Genomic DNA, 17,876 nt, shown 5'->3' on the forward strand with positions numbered 1-17,876 from the left:
TATATATATATATATACAAAATATATATATAGGATAGATAATTACAATTTTGTTATAATGGACGGCCGCGCTAATGACACTTTAAAATCACTCTGGGACGATATAAATTAATACATATCTCCGTTCTCTTTTAAAGACCGCGCGCAGCGGTGACGGTAATCATATTTTTATGTTATAATGCACAACCTGCGTTTAAGCACTCGCGGACTAAAATCATCTTTTTTCGACCGTTAAAAGCGCGGAAATTCCGTTATGCAATGCGATTATGTCATTCCCGCTGTGGCGTATCCTTCTCAAATTTGCCGAAACGTTGAAAGTGCATTTCGTTTCAGAGGAAACTGTTCGTCGTAGATATAATATTAAAGCTTTCTCCAGATTCTTTAAATCGAGACTTTTCAAAAATAATATGAGTTCTTTTTTTTTAGCACATTTGGTTTTCTTGAAGATTATATCACTAAATACATGTGTTTAACCAAGTAAGATGTTTCTGTAATGAGTCCTTGTTTCAATATTTAGATCCTAACTCCAATTGTCAATATATGTCCGCTTGACAACGAAGATTTGATGATCAATCGTCAAAATAATGAACTAAAGGCGCCTCCAGTCGACATGATCAACATATGTCAACATAAGCAAATATACACATATGACATACATAATTATCCATATTGAATGTAAATCAATATTAAGCGAATGTGTACGAAGTTGGCATATACGTTAGTCATATTGTCTGCAGGCGCCATTATTGGAAACACAGGATCTCAACATTTTAATTAGAAGTTAAGCTTACAATTAGTATGTACAACATCATCTACTTATATCTATTGCAACAAGGTTTTAAGCAATTTTAACTACTACATTTCTTATCGCCGTTAATTCTATGAATTAATCTATGTATCGATAAGAAAAAAAAAACTTTCAATTTTATCGCTGAATTTGTTGAAAAGGACCGAAGTGTGATTCCGAAACGTTCATTGTTTGTTTTTTTTTTAATTTTTAATAAATGTACTAAAACTTTAATTATAATTTCTTTATTAAGTTAGATTATTGATCGTTTTATCATATGTTTTGATTATATTATTCCTTTCAACTTAAAGAAATGAGCCATTGAGCGGTATAATGATATAAATCGATAAAAATAAAATGTTAATACTCTAAAGTGATTTTTATGTATCGCTTAGTTATTTCACATGACACTTTCTATTTTGAAGAAGAATTTGAAGGAAAAATATACTAAAAGTATTTGAAACAATTAATTTAGCAGAAATGATCTTTAGAGATTTTATAATAGAGCAGAATCTTCCTAACAGCACGGATCTCCGAAGAACATTCAGAGGCTATCTTTATGTCCTAAGGTCTAACGTCCGTCAGAATGTCTCTCGAATGAAGTGTGCTATTAGGGCTTTTAGGTTCCATGATGAAACATCGCGCAAGCTCTTTTGTTCTTTATAACGAGAAGATGCGACTTATATTATAGGCGAAATTCGTTACGGAAATTTTATTAACTTTACATGCACAATCTCTATGTACGATAAAATAGGATACGATAATAGATAAGAAGTCCCATGTATATGGAAGAGATGAAAGAGATTGCTTAGATCTTTGCCGTATGAAACGCGTACGGGATGTGTGCAGATCTCGTTTACGAGAGGATGTATACACGCAAAATTGCATTCAGGCTGATGAATCGCAGCGAACCGCACCGATATTAAAATTCGCATGCGACACACGCGCACGGGAGTTCAATCCTTTTTGTCCTCATAGGTGACAGCGCGTATTATAAATTTCCTGAAATATAGTCACGTCGCGAAGGTTGAAAAAAAAGGGATACACTTTTGGAGGTTGATTCGCGAAACGCTGATTGAGAGAGAGCATCGGTACAGAGAGAGTAGAACTCGAGAACTGGTTGTACTTTAAACGACACTCGTTAGAAGCAATGTAAATATGTCTCCCGGGTACTCGTTGTGATTCTTCGGAACAGACATTTTTTTGCTCGATTTTTGACCAATTATTTATGCTCGAATACTTTCCTAGATGTTATACTTATGACGTTAAACTTACGGAAAGGGCTCTTTGAGTGTTTGTAGACTATCTCATTAGCGATGTGAAACTTTGTTGACGCGCATTATTCTCTCTCTTGCGTTTAACTAATACGAAAATTTGAAAGACAGTAGAAGAAAATTTAAAAGACTTAAAAGAGAAGATCGTAAAATCATTAGTTGTCGATCACTCTTTAAAAACAAAATTTATATTTTTATCCGGAACAATATTAGACAATTAATAAAATATTTAATAGTTATGATTGATCATAAAGATTACATTATGGATAATTTTATTTCATTTCATTACCGTTTTATATGTTTTAATTTACATTAAATAAAGTAATGACAATTATCCACAATTAGACCTCATGTAATATAATTGGAGATCAATTCACCAAATGCTCTTTTTATCCTTTTTGACGTTACTACATCCCATAAAAATAATAAAAATGATTTGCGTATGCATATCGTAATATATATAATGAAATTATAATTGTTGACCCACACCTAGTTCTAAGGTTTAATTGTCATGATGCAATTTTAACACATTCAAATTTATTTAAAATTAATTAAAATTAGTTAATTTTATTTAATATTAGACAGTTAAAGATCAATGCTGATTAAAAAAATTAATGAAAATTAAACATTTAGCAATAAAAAACTTTAAATTATAAATAGTAACACTTTTTGCATACATAGATACATGTGTACTATTTTGTATTCTATTTTGATACTTAAAACAAATAAATCTTTTCGAGATGACATTTGTAAGATTTGGCAAGCTTTTAAACATTTTTATAATAAATTTACGCAATATTATTATAACATAGTGATTATAACATGATTATAACCCGACACATTTAATCTCAACTGAGCATATAAACGTTGATTTTATTCATGAAAGCTAATGCTATTTACTACTATAAAAGCCATAAGGCAATTCTTATGATATTACACTTTGAATAAATTTACACATACATATGTTAATTAACTTTGCACATTTAATTAGTTAACGACATCAATAAAATGTGTAGCGCTGTTCTTAATAAATTAAATTCAATTGACACTTGAAAGAGACAGAAAACAAAATGCTAAAGAATCTTGTGATATGTATTTAATGGAAAATACTATAATTATTCAATATAAAACTATAATTATTTAAATATAAAAAATGATCCGGAACTAGTACCTCTGTTCGACATCTAGTGTTTTTATCCTATAATAAATCGATACTATGTTATGAAACTTTTAGCGTAAAATTGTATAATATAACTTATACATTATAACATAATTACATTAATTTTCACATACTCTAATTATTAATGCTTCTTATAAAAGGCTAGTGGGAAATATTTTTTTAAAATCATCTTTAGTTATGTCATTTATATTAATAATAAAATAAATTAATATAATAAATGAGTCATATTTTTGGGCATATTGGAAGTATGAGTTGGCAAAAGTAAAATTTGAAATATTTTATGATAATACATATATATACCTATTAATTATTGCAGTTTTTCGCGTGAAGTGCAGTTTTAGAGTCTCTGCTTCAATAGAAAATAATTAAAAAAGTGCTGAAGTGCTGGCTAGATCTCTCACGTTGAATACTTTTGTGAGCCCTTTTGTTTTTTTTTTCAAAATGAAGGAATTAGCACTTATACTGTTGTTCTAACCACCGGCTTAAATTTAACTTCAAGTGAGATCGTGGGGACAAAGGGTTGCACGCGAAAGTACCGAATACAAACCTAGCTCATCGATCGACTCGGAATGTCGTCGACGAAACACGATCGAAGCAACAAGCTATTTCGCGAGTTTCCATTATATGACGGGAGAGAGAGAAAGAGAGAGAGAGAGAGAGGGGGGGGGAGGGGGGAGGGTGAGGGGGAGAGAGAGAGAGAGAAATGATGGAGTGGAAGAGGGAGAGAAGAGACACAGTTCGGAATTCACGAACTTGGCGTAATTACTAGGTCGAGTGGAGTGTGAAACGATGTATATCCGCAGAAAGCTTCGGTTCCCGATGCTTCCTCTGGAATTGGAGTACTGCTAGAGTAACGGCGTTTCAATAGCCATCTTTTGCTGTTACATTCTAGGCTCTTAAAATCCTTTCAAATCTTCACCTTTCAAAATAGATGAGTCTTATCACGCGCGAGCATTAATTATTAAACATCATTCATTGCATGCAAATCGTTCTAGAAACACGTTTTACGTAGAAATTCACTGTTTTCTTTGAATTCTTCTCTATAGATTCTCGCTGAATCGATTTTTACTTAAGAAAGATTTTAGCCTCTTTCTCTCTCTCTCTCTCTCTCTCTCTCTCTCTCTCTCTCTCTCTTCCTCGATTGATTAGTAGAGGAAAAGGTGGTATTATATAACACCCCCAATTACATTTTACACAATAACTTCGTTAATAATTAATATTTAAAACTTGACAGTTACATGCGTTAAAATGTTGTTGAATCGATTCTGGACTTAAAGTTACAAAATATTTATTACTTAAGATACTGTTAATAAAAATGTGGCGACATTGCATAATGATTCGAAGAAAAAACATGGGTAGTAATGTGGTCTTGCATAAAAGTATTAGTTTTGTTTAGAAAACAGTATTTTGTTGCAAAATTAACAAAAAAGTAAAATGTATTTTAAAATGTATGTAAATGAATGTATATACATGCACATAACTTCTGCATATAAGCTGCTCAATACTAAAGCTCTCAGTACTAAAAATAATACACGTAATATAAACTATAGATTCATAGTAGAACTACAATCGATTATCAAATAATTATTTTGATATGAAAACTTGAAAAAAGAAATCGTGAGTAATCAATACTCATAGAGGGCCACATTAGCAAAATGCCATGTTATTGTTCAAATTTGCTTAACTCAAAGTATATACAGTCAAATAAAATATTAAATAGCAAATAACACACTCAAAAGTACTTATATTCATGTGATAATACGCTCAAGTTTCAGAAAAATAAGGAAGCAGATGTAATTATGCGTTAAAATGTACCTCAGAAACGTTTCGAAATACTTGAAAGTAAATATGCGTTAGTAAGTGCTGACTATTGAGTATTGGTATATTAGCGTTATGATGTAACAGTGAGCTACTGAACAAATAATTCCATAAGTAATTATTAGGATTTGTTATATAATAGCGGAGATATTAAGGGAGATCACAATATATACATTGGCCATAATACCATCTCCTCTTCCAGCGATTTGAAATGAGAAATTTTGGGAATTTAACGAAAATGTAAAATGTGCGGAAGTCCATATCTATGTCCAATATTTTAACTTTAAAGAAATGGTCTGTCTCTCTTAATTATACTATAATTATGAAATTTTACAGTAAAGGGCTTAATTGTCAAATTAAAAATATATCCTGCATAAAAAAATTTACTAATTTTTAATACATATTTCTTTAAATATGTAGTACTAAGTAAGAGTTAAATAGTTTAAATTGGGTTAAATTTGACAATATATAGTGTCAAATTCAACCTAATTTGAATTTTGTAACTTTATTGTTTTCGTATAAAATATATATATTGAGAAATAGGAGCAGTGGTGAGTTAAATTAGATTAAATTTGACACTCTTCTATCCAGACACTCTTCTATCTAGGTAGTGTCTCGGAGCTAAGCATAGCGCGAAGCACTGCCTAGATTTAACAATGTACAGTATAAATAAATATTTATTCAATGAAAAATCAAATTATTGATTTTTGTATCAAATAAATATATGTATACATTTAATAAATATTTACTCAAAACTATTCAAAGAAATATTTATTAAAATTTAGTATTTTTTCAATGTAATGTGGATGTTGAATCAAATAAGAATTAAGAATTACAATTTTTTACGAAAGAAAAAGTATTGGATGGTAGAATAATTCTACTAGTTATTTTAAGCGGTAAAGGATTAGTCATCTAATACCTTTGTAGAAACAATATCATTAATGGAATATTTTACAACCAGACGTTACATATCCGTGTATTAATAAATTAATTGTTCTGAATTATTCAAAAGCATGGCAATTGGAGAATGTGACGATAATAGAACACAACGATTTCCTTGAATACCACACGCACATCTTCTCACAGCACAATTAATATTTTAAATTACGTTTTACACTACGTACCGTACTTCACAATGGTATCGTGACATTTAAACGTTATTCCTGTGACGTTGCATTTTCCATTAATTATAAGTAAATGCTGCCACAAGCGTTCCTTAATTACTGCACCTGCTCGGTTCTAAATAAGAGGCGCAGCGTCTGAATAAAGTCGCGTGGTAAAATGCAAAAGATAAGAATTCTGGTCTTTTCTCTTTTACCAGGTTTTTCTTTGCCATGACGGAAAGTAAAAAGATCGTAGCCGATAACTACGGCCGTGAACCCAATTAATTGGACATCATCTTCGACTGGCACCTCGTTTCGCTTCTGACTCTATTCGAGATTTCCAATAATTCTGATATCTTGACAAGAAATCTGATTAGGCTCCCTTGATATTTCTTACGAGCTTAACATACAACAGCAGCGTCGTGTATATCTGTACTACGGATGCGAATAAAGTTAAACGGAAAACCGACGAAAAAATTGATTTCGGTGGTACGATTAAAAATAGATTTGTAATTTTTGACACATTTATGACGTTCGCACAAAGAATCGATAACATCGTTAAATCGCGTACGGACAAATCGCGTTATAAAAGGGGTAGTAATAAAAAAAAAACCATTATTTGTTATACGCAGATCATTTTTCTCGTTTTTGAAATATATATATTCTATTCGCTAGAATTTCTATAGTTTATAAATAGAAAACGGATCGCTCGGTAAATTAATCCTTCTCGAGAGCTTGAAATCCCCCGACTCTTACAAGTCATTATAATCTTACATCAAATTTATAGGTACACGATTTTGGCTGTTCCTCGCGTGTAAAGGTAGACAAACGGCTTCTTGTGAGACGGAGAGAGAGAGAGAGAGAGAAGCACGCGATCGACAAAAATATCTCGGTGTAGCGTCCGAAATAAAACGTGCGCCAGTAGGAGAGAGAGTGAGTGAAAAGTGAGCTAAGCCAAGAAGGAGAGAGCGTAAAGAGACATTACGTGACTCCGAACGCGCGCGTTGCGTACAAATGCGAATTTTTTATTGCCCCAAGTCTCGACGCCGCGAGACATCGCGTCGCCGGGCCGGGGACAATAATGGTGGAATGACGTGGGACATCGCATTGTACGGCGGAATATATACGTTACTTATCCCTCGCGCCGCCGATATCCACATCCATCGCTTCAACGGGCGCCGTCGGCGATGCCGAAAATACACGCTGCACGCCGGTCGTTCGCGCTCGAGTGCCCGAGCGGGTTGAATTGGATTGAATATGAAAGAATTCGAATAATCGCACGGAATACAACGATATCGGGGCGTCGGAACGGATGCCAGACGCCAGGGTGTTTTCTGCCATGTGGAAATGCACGAGCTTTTGCGGACTGCGACCGGCTCGGCGATCGTTCTTGTCAGTGACCGAAAAGGCTAAGAAAAGCTTCTGGCTTCGCGCGCGACGTATATCGGGTGGCGCGATATTTCTACGATGTGTGTGTGTGTGTGTGTGTGTGTGTGTAAGACCACTTCATACTGAGATGCTCTTATAGAATTCAGTTTCTTGCATCACACTAGATTAGTGCGTACTAAAAGCTGATATATTGTAGATACAAAGTTAGCAAAATCAAATGTAAAAATATATGAATACTTTACACGCCATTTTCGATCAAGACGATCTTCGTGCCAAATATTTCTTGTGAATTTGTATAATACAATTATTTTTTTAGTTCAAGCTAACTGTGCGCCGATATTTGTTGGTCTTGAAACACAGTCTCAACTGAAATAATACGTAACACAAATTAAATTTACAAGCAATTTGTTATTATTGCTGCAAATAAGCATCTTAGGAAGATGCTGCTAATGATTTGATGCTAACAAGCACTTTAAAAACTGTAAATAATTTAAATAATTAAATATCTTAAATGATTAAATAGCGATATCGTCATGTTATTTAATAAAATATAGGTATATGTATTATTTTGCTGTCAAAGTTGATTATACTGTTATTTTTTTATATTGCATTTTATATGAAGCAATCTCCAATAAGTACTGCTAATCCCAGTGTAGTGCGAGTGACGAAATTCACTATTAGTAAACTGAACTGGTGGTGAAACGCTATAAAACGTAGAAGTACAGTCGCACAAATTTCTGGCGGAACAATAAAATTTATACTAGCTTGGATACATCGTCACTAAATAAATAGATAGTATTGTTGTGGCGGAAAATAATCGACTTGGAGTAGAGCCATTGAGCTTCGAATGGCGGTATAAGACAAGACTGATAAGTCGTACATTTTATGAGACATTTGGTACATATATAGCTCATTCGCGTATTTACAGGGGATAAACTTTGTTGCTTTTCAGTTAAATTTATCGTGACAAGTAAACACGATTTAAATATGATTTTACAGATATATTCATGTAATTATCCATTTATTTAATTTTTTATTTTTACTGTTCAACGCGCGCTGTTACACTCGAAGAAAAAACATAATGATGACAACTAATTGCACGTTTTAGGTCGAAAGAGAAGTTTTACTGAAGCATCTCTAAAAATAGGTATCTATGATACAGCCTAAAAATAATTTTGATAGATCATTAAAATAATTATATAAGACGTTGAAATTAGTAGCTAAAATGCAAAATTTTTCGCAACATTACTCAAGAATTCTGCATAATTATTCTGATAGTTCAACAAAATTATTTTCAGATCTGAATCTAGCTAAATTTCTAGATACTTCAGCGAAGCTGTTCTTTCCATATAAAATTAATGTACAATTGAATAAAGAATGTTATAGTTATTGCAATTCTAAAATATTCAACTGTGTCAACATTAATTTTACATATAAAACTTGTATATTCATTTTGATTTTTATCTGTATAATTGCTGCCACTATATTTTTCTCTGAATGTAGAAAACTACTAGAAATCCGTTTCACTCGTAACTTTAATATATTGCCTACAATAATGACGCCCATTTTCGAGCTTGTTTATTAAACGTTGATAAATAGCTTTGTATTTCCTCGAGAAAGCTTAATAAATTGCTCGGGCGTAAAATACCAAATTAAGTTACTTCAGTTCTGATTTTGCTGAAGAGTATTTCGCTGTGTTATATTTTCATGACGCGTAAGCCAGATAGGAGTCAAAAGCTTCATGCTCAATTAGACGCTCTCTCCCGCAAGTAGTGCACTTCAGAAACGTGTTGCAAACTGCGAGGATTGTAAACTGTGCACGGTTCGGCTCTCTTTTATTGCTACCTACTATACTTGGTGTAGTAAGACATCGCTTCCAAAGGCTTCCATTCACATTGTAGCGAAATTCCGCGAGTCTCTCGCTTTGCCCCCGACTCCGAAATATTCTCCTAGACTTATTCTCGTCATCGCTTTAGCATGGAGGAACTCGATTCCGATATGCATGAAATCATCGTGACCCGTAGCCGACCAGCGAAGCTTGCCTTTTGGAAAGAAGCGGGAATGTCGTTACCAATTGTCGTCAGAAGTGTGTCGGACTGAATTACGTGCTCGACGGTACTTTTCGAGCTCTGCACCTCCAAAAGATTTCGAGTCGCGAAGCTCTAGACCGTTCACGTAGGGAGCGACATTGTAAATGGAAATGAGCCAACTATGAGCTTACCCGAGAGACGAAAAGGTAGGTATATGCTCACACATTCGCGTTCTTTACCCATACACGTTGAATTTTGCACGTTGGGTGATGCTTACTTACAAAATATCACATATTTATCGAAATAAAATTTTTATGCATAATTCCTTCGAGCTTACGTAGAAATAAATCCATATAAATTACCTGTTGAATAAAAAGTACCGCAATCATATCGTCGGACATATATATATATATATATATATATTCATATTAAACATATAAAGTTTAAACTGTAAATATTCTATTGAGATTAATATTCTCAAATATCTACCTGAAATAGAAATTACTCGGAGATTATAATTGCTGAAATCCTTTCAAGAGTGAAAGATATCGAGTATTTAATTTTATTGTATTGCCGCGCGCAAATTATATTAAAGTTCTTTTTTATTTTAATTTCATCACATAAAATTTGAATGAAACATTGTAACGCAATCGATTCTCTGTCAATCTTGCGCAGTAATTAATTCAGATTTGATTTCATTGAATTCGTAGATTCGACTTTTCGGATATTAAATTCAGGATTATCCGGATAATATGGGTGCTCGGATTTATGTAATCGGATATTAAATCAACTAGATATTTATAATACAATCTTAAAATACCACTCCCAATATCCCTGCTTTTCAGCAATGAACAGTTAAGACTTGTGGATATCACAACATTTTCGAAAATGGATAATTCTCGTCCGGAAAATATACAGGCATTGATGTACAACTTGGCATTAAGGGCGCATTCTGAGTGTGTCCTTAAGGAGGGAGAAGAACGAAGGCGGTCTCCCTTTGCATTGGTAATCTATGCCACAATTTGCAATTACAATTACGGTGGAAACGTTCAAGAATGTCAGTTTCTATACGGTGCTGCTGCATCATGTATCTTAGTCACATATCATGCATATCGACGTTAATTCTCTTCACGTTGTTTACCGGATAAACTAATTTCCAATCATTAAAGAGCACGAACTTGAGGTATGCATGCACGTTACAGAGAATTGTTACTGTTACGCCGTAGTTATAACTAAGTCTTCATCTGTTTCTAGTTTTAAGAATAAGAAAAGACGAAGATTAAGTTGAACCGAGATTAAAGTTAATCTACATTAGAAACGGCCATCAGTCAGTTACTGTTAACGTAAGAAAGTTGAAACTTTGCAAATGGATTTATTTTACATTGAAATGATTGAAATTTGTATGAATAACATTTTTTTAATTCTTATATATAAATCTCCAAATTTTCATAACGCACATTGTTCAATAACGGTAAACAATAATTAATAAATAAAGTATATTTTTCTTGTGACATGCAATAAGTTCGAAACTCTTTTGATAGCACGAGGGGAAAAATAGCGCAGCCGTTCTTCGAGATGGAGAATTTAAATGTATTGCATTTATATATATATATGAAAACTCCTTTTTTTTCCAGAATTTGATTTCAGTCTGAAATGTAGCATTCGTAGCCCGCAGGTAAAGCCTCTCATGATTTTTCAGATCACTCCTACTACGGTAGAGAGCGTCAATTCCGAGTGAGGGTTGTAAGCCGAGGGGATGGCGACGATCCGGCGTGAAAATAAAACGATACTCGGCGTGACGCACGTAACGATCCGCGCGTATCTGGGGATCTTGATGGATCTGACACAGCTGATCGCGATAAAGCTAGCAAGCGCGAGGTTGTTGAAGCTCAAACAGTTGTTGGCAAGAATAAACCTGAAAAAGCGCGAGTGCGCACTCAATGCCAGAATAAGCGCGCATTGGAACCGAGTCAGAGACGTATGAAAAGGTCAACCCTCTCGCCACCACGTCTCGCTGAAAAATGTACCTCGCACACACGTAATGTCGTCCTAATTCGTATCGCATTTGCATAATACTTTTCTCGCCGCGGTTGAATTGCCAGTTATCCGCCTAACTATCCGAGTACGCAGAACGAGATTACTTCCTCGTGCGCTCTGGCGAGGACACGAAACTCCCGCATAAATTGAGCATACATTTTCCTGTTCGACTCGTGCTTCTAACATAACGTGTATGCGCAACAAATCGCCTTTCACACATCAGTTATCGCGTCTTGCAAATTGTACGCCGCACAAGCACTCCCCGATCTGCATATTTAAAAGGACAAATATAAATTAACCTGTCAAATTTTAATTAGGCCGTTGTCGACTGTTTTTTATGGACTTAGATGAAAGATTGAAATACATTTAGATGAAAATATAGAAATCATGCTTTACCAAATATAGAACAAATATCAATTATTTGTCATATGAAAATGACATTTACGTACTTTAAGAGCAAATAATTAAATTTTCATCGGTTTTGCAAGAGCCATCGTATTGGGGAACAATTTGTGTCAGTAATTTTAATTAAAATTTTGCGAAAATACACAGGCTGATTGAAAAGTACTCGGTCATTAAAACATTCCCTTCGGGGCCATTCTAATTAAGCGTGTTGGTTGATCACGAGTAATTTAGTCCAGGAGATCCATACCGATTTCTATTTGGGAACTGTGAGACGAAGAAAATGCAAGAACGTGAAAACCGATTCTATTGATTTTCTCTTCAGCTTAGATTTTCGACATTGCTTGTTGGTCGTATACTTAAACCCACGCAATGAGATTTAATTGAAAACATCTAAGTACTCAGAAGTGTACTCCATTAGACGATACTCACGTCACTTTGCAATAAAATCCGAGAAATGTTGAAAAATGATCGCGAAATGGCCTCCGTAAAACCTTATTTACACTTTTTTTATTAGCAACTTGTAAGTGAACTAGAAAACTAGCAGCCAAAAAAATACAATTTACAGAATTATATATTTTAGAATTATATTTATGAAGTTATAATTTAAATAAAATTATTAATATTTCTAGGTACTAATTTTCTGATTGGGGCTAGAAAACACGCTATAATTGCTAGTAAAAAGGCATGTAAATCAGATCTTATATTTTCACTCGCATTACTTCGGATAGAATCGCCTAAGAAGCTATTTACCGAATATAATTTAATAAAGAGAAAACAATGTACCGTTTCCTTTATAATGGACAGTATTTTCAAATTTTTAACGATTTCATCTCGAGCCTCTTACTATTGCCTCTTTTAATCCACTCGCGTTCCCTTTAATAAACAATACGTTGAATGGCGACTCAAAATTGACGCTGTTCATTTTTTTTTTCTGGGCTTCGTTGTGTCGCTCTAGAGATTCGCGTTATATAAATTTATATATTATACATATAGATAGACGTATACGATTCCTTACGTCATTTCACTTGCGGTAGTTTCTGTCAATGTTGGATAGCTCCCATCAATCTTCGTTATACAAAGAAGAGTAGGTACAAGAATGTGACAGAGAAATATGAGAAAATATGATTTCCAGAAAAATACAACAATTTAGAATATATAAAGCCTCAATTCGTATCTATATTGTCGGAACATGAGGCTTGATACGATCGTGACATATCGCGGTTTACCGACGAATATAAGGGAGCACTCTCGTATGAGTATAGCGTGCTTGAATGAGCTTGCGGAAGTGACTGCGGTGACGCTACTTCCCTTGTAAAATTACGCGTGCTGCAAAGATTTACGGGCGATAACTTGAGTATCTTACGTGCGAAAAAATCGAGAAAAATATTCCCGTGGCGCATGAAACACAAGAAGGCTATTTTAACGGGCGGGTGTAACGTCCGACGTTAACTCCGGGGATGATTCAGAAATGGAACGACATCTGATAGCGGGCCATCATCGGTCGTGAGAACCACTTTACCGTCGCTCATTGAAGAATGGATAGACAGCTAGACTTTTGCCTTTCACACGTCGGGCTAAGGAAAGGCGAGGGCTCTTATAAAAAACGGAATTACTTCCTTGAGAAACATGCCCTGCTTCACGAGGCAAAGAACGGACAGGTGAAGCTTGAATTACTTTTAGCTGCAAATATATTCCTTAGGGGGATGATTTCTTTTGCGAGACACGTATATTTGTCTCCGTCTAAATTCACGATTCTAAATAGGATAAGCGCGAATCTCTTTCTTTCTTAAGAGATAAAGTGTGATGTACGAAATATTTATTTAATGTAAAATACAGTTTGTGCGTTTCCTTTTTTTTTTCGATTCTTTTAGATCTCCGTAATGAAAGAAATTAAAATTCCCGTCTCTCTGCCGAGAAATAATTATACATAAATTAACAATACGCATCGCTCTGTTTTAATTTGATGATTTATATGCCGCTACTTTGTCAAACTTAATCCTAATCGGTATTCACTCCGAAGTTTCCTTAACTGTAGGTAGTTGCGAGTCCAGTGTATTTTAAGTTAATGTAAGCTTTGTTTAAAGTTAACGTAAGTGGGCGATTTTTTATTTTGAACGTTAAAGTTTTCGAGGGATAAAATTACATAATTTAAAATTATGTAAAATTGTGAAAAACATGTGTTATGAATAATTTTTCGCAACATAGTTGAAGAAAATGTCAGGGTCCACTGAAATACTGATTAGATTTAATAATAAAAGTACACATTATACAAGGGTGAGTAAAGAAGTCTGTTTCTCTTATTCTTAATCTAAAATAAATCTTATTTTCATTTTTGCGCTGAAAATTCATTTTTATGTAAAAATGATAATAAGAGAAACAATCTCCAATGATTTGATTTTAACGAATGTTATCCAGGACATGATGCTGAACAACATTCAGGAAGTTTTAGCCGTCGGTCGGACATCTTGCGTAATACTAATGCCGGCGGTACTGTAACTTTCAAGTCTTATAACTCGAAAAGTACTTTATAAAAAACTAACTTTATTGTAGTGTTTTGAAAAGTTCTTGACACCAGCTATTAGATTTCTGGAATCAAAAAATAGGGTGTACCATTTAAAAAAATCTATGTGACCTTAACCTGACCTTGGCGACGCCATCCAAGGTCAGACTAAACAGATCAGTGAATAAATCTAATTTAAAACTTTCGTAAGAAACATTTCTTTCGGAAATTACTTCTCGAGATATTTCAGCGGTCCGGGACTTTTTACTCACCTTATATAATGTATTTATAACAATACCGTATGTTATATAATAATAATATTAATAACGATAAAACTTTTTAAAAATATACCGCATGCCACGCGCGCACAAATTGCCAATAAATGTCTGAAATGTTCCATTATGATTATGTCCATCACAAGAGAGGGATAATATGCACTGATCCATATTTCTTACACCAAGAGATAATTTCTTGCAACTTGATATTCCACTTCAGACTTTATCTAGACAGGTTGATGAATTATTGAATTGCGCCGTGTATAACGGTAGATGCCACTTATGAGAGCGGCTCGTCAATGATGTAGGTATACTCGACGGGCATAAAAATGTTGGGACACGTGGCGCGAATCATCGAGTATAAGTGCATCAAGGGAAGATGAAGCGATATAGCCCGCGTTGCGGTCATGAACAAGAACCAGTCAGACACAGTCGGTTCGTTATCGGTGATACGAGAAATAGGATCATGTAGAGAAGTAAAGCGACAGTGTTCAGAGAAATTTTCTTATAACCACCATTTTCGCGAAATATATTATTCGCATTGCGTTTCCATTGAAACTTTCATGTAACTTTTGATGACATTGTACTATTAGTGAATTCAACAGTATCTCTTCCTTTTGTCTTTTTTCAGTAGACAGGTAAAAATAGTATTGTGTTTATATATAAGAAAAGTAACATTAAACGTTTCACTGAAATACGATCTCTGGTAAAATTTGAATTTTTCATTCAATCTTCAATTATTTTGTAAAATAGAACGTTAAATTCTTTTATCTATTTACTTTTACATAGCCGCTTTTTTATTGGGCTTGGAATGTTTCATTTTATGATACAATTAAAATTGTCAAAGTACAAAAATGATAAAAGAGATATCAACCTTTCGATATTCGAGAATCAATTTGTTTTAAAGCGAAATTTTTTTGTGTCTCATATTCTCAGTTATGTTTTAATATAAGATAATTACCTGTTTTATTTTACCATCAATAACTATTCCTTTTTTATAGAGAGAGGAAGAATGAGAAAAGTTTGTGCAGGATACAATGTAACGTACATAGGACTTTATTTGTTGTCCAGCGAGAATTCATCCAATGAATTCGTAATCTCCCATAGGATTTATCTTTTCGACACACGTAATATAATATGAAAAAGGTCAAAAGGAATTAATAATTAATGATAGAGAGATATACTTTTTTGCACATATCTTATCGACAACCGCAATCTTTTCCGGAATTAAAATTGACTCGTTTCATTTTTAAACGAAATATATTTCGTCCAAATGAGAAATATTTTAGCGTTTTCCACTTTAGTATACAATAGTGTATCTCGACAGAAGCGCGTAGTTTAATATTTGTTACGGTGTGTAACGTGGCGTATATTGTATGTCTGCCTCAGATGAGCTCTATTCTATTCATTTTGACAATTCGCCAGGGGATATTTTAATACGTAAACTGTGAGCGTCATTCGTGCATCGCCTGCTGAATTTGTTTCAACCATAATCACAGTTCCTTTTAGTAGTTACATAAAACTGAATAAACCGTAGCACTAATTAACACGCATTTCATACAAATGTATAAAGAATACGCGTTGTTGTAATTAAAGATAAATTAAAGACAATTATAAATATTGTGTGTACTTATAAAAAGAAATTATTTTTATATCGCTCCTTTTCAAAAATGACACAACTCTGACCAAAAAAAAAAAAAACATATAATTTTAAGTTGCCACCATGAATGAGTTAAGTAAAATCGGTAATCAATCATCAAATGAATTAACTTAATCTTATTAAAAAATGTCACAAAATTGTCACAACTCAACAGAGCGGTTTTTTTCAAAGATTGTGAAAAGTAGAATGACATTCGATGTTAAGAATATATTCTTTTTATTTTATTCGGTTAGTCGATAATTTTCTGTCAAGTTGAAAAATATTATAGTTTTCTGGGAAATTCAATTTTTTGCGTTATCACTTTTTAAGTAAAGAAGAAGTAGAAGTTCTTCTTTTAATAAGTTTTTTTACATTTCCAAGATACCGAAAAGTAAAAACAAGTCAAAAGCTAGAAAATTAACTTACATGTTCGAACGTTAATTATATGTTTAAGTTAAAATGCACCTGATCGTAATTACTTAACTGTTTAATATCGGGACTAGCGGAACCATTTGCGTTTGCGCTTCGCGATGCGGAATTTAATAAAAATCTTTGGTACCTGTGATTCTCTATTTGTTTATCTGTGTTTGAAAGCGATGGGAAAACCACGATATGCCGCGCTATATGTGCGTTCTCGCGTTACGTGCACGGCATCGGTAAGTCTTCCCTCTCGTTTCCACTTTGAAATATTAATTTATGTGATACCCGTTACGCGACTAAAGTCTGAAGTTGAACTTATGATTCACGACGTCGGTATCAACAATATTGAGAGGGTTTCTACTCTGGTTTCCTTGGAGACCGCATGAAACCACGGCAAGAAAATGAAGAAGACGGGGAAACATCATTACATACTTTTCTAATATTACAATACTCCCTCCCCCCCCACCCCTCCCATTTCTCCCCCAGACCTTCAATTTTTTATTTGCCAATTACTTCGCTTTTTGTGCTTTCCTTTCGATTCCTTTTAGCCATAAGTATATTTCTCTAACTTTCTTAGGAACGGCTTTATTCTTACATAAAAGACCAAACTTTGCATTCTATTTCTCTTCGTATTTATTACATCTCTATCCTCTTTTCTTCATAATTGAAGACAAAACGTAGGATGTTTTTAAAAAAGATAATGATAAAGAGAAATATCTTGAATTACGTTTTATCGTTATAATATAAGAACGCGTCCGTATTTGTTGTATCGATAAAGTAAACCTACAACGCAACGTAACGTTGCCTCTGAAAAGAATAAAGAAACAAAAGTGGTAGATTTCTGCGGCATATTTTACTAATAATCTCTCCTCTATCTACATACATTTACGACTTGACTTACCCTATGCATAATCGCGGTTCGCATTGTTATCCGGTCGATTATCGGCTCAGCGCGTTTAGAGTTCGGCGGGAAACAGAAGGGAGGTATGCAAACGGATTAAATACACGTGGGAGGAGGGG

At 33.9% G+C, this 17,876-nt stretch overlaps 1 protein-coding gene across 9 annotated transcripts in view; it reads right to left on the reverse strand.

Annotated features, from left to right (window-relative positions):
• LOC108749939 overlaps positions 1–17,876 on the reverse strand; it is a 72,202-nt gene that overhangs the window by 53,999 nt on the left and 327 nt on the right. For 4 of the 9 annotated variants that reach the window (XM_018488992.1, XM_018488994.1, XM_018488995.1 and 1 more), the window contains exon 1: positions 17,758–17,876. This exon is cut by the window's right edge and continues 327 nt beyond it. The exons of 3 other annotated variants lie outside the window; for them this stretch is intronic. The gene's annotated coding sequence lies outside the window, so the exon portion shown is untranslated. Of the gene's footprint in view, positions 1–45; positions 112–462; positions 513–17,757 lie in introns of those variants that run through there. 2 more of the 9 variants (XM_018488990.1, XM_018488989.1) reach the window with 2 other exon arrangements.

This window comes from Trachymyrmex septentrionalis, unplaced genomic scaffold (genome assembly GCF_001594115.1).
Source record: "Trachymyrmex septentrionalis isolate Tsep2-gDNA-1 unplaced genomic scaffold, Tsep1.0 scaffold32, whole genome shotgun sequence".
Classification (NCBI taxonomy): domain Eukaryota; kingdom Metazoa; phylum Arthropoda; class Insecta; order Hymenoptera; family Formicidae; genus Trachymyrmex; species Trachymyrmex septentrionalis.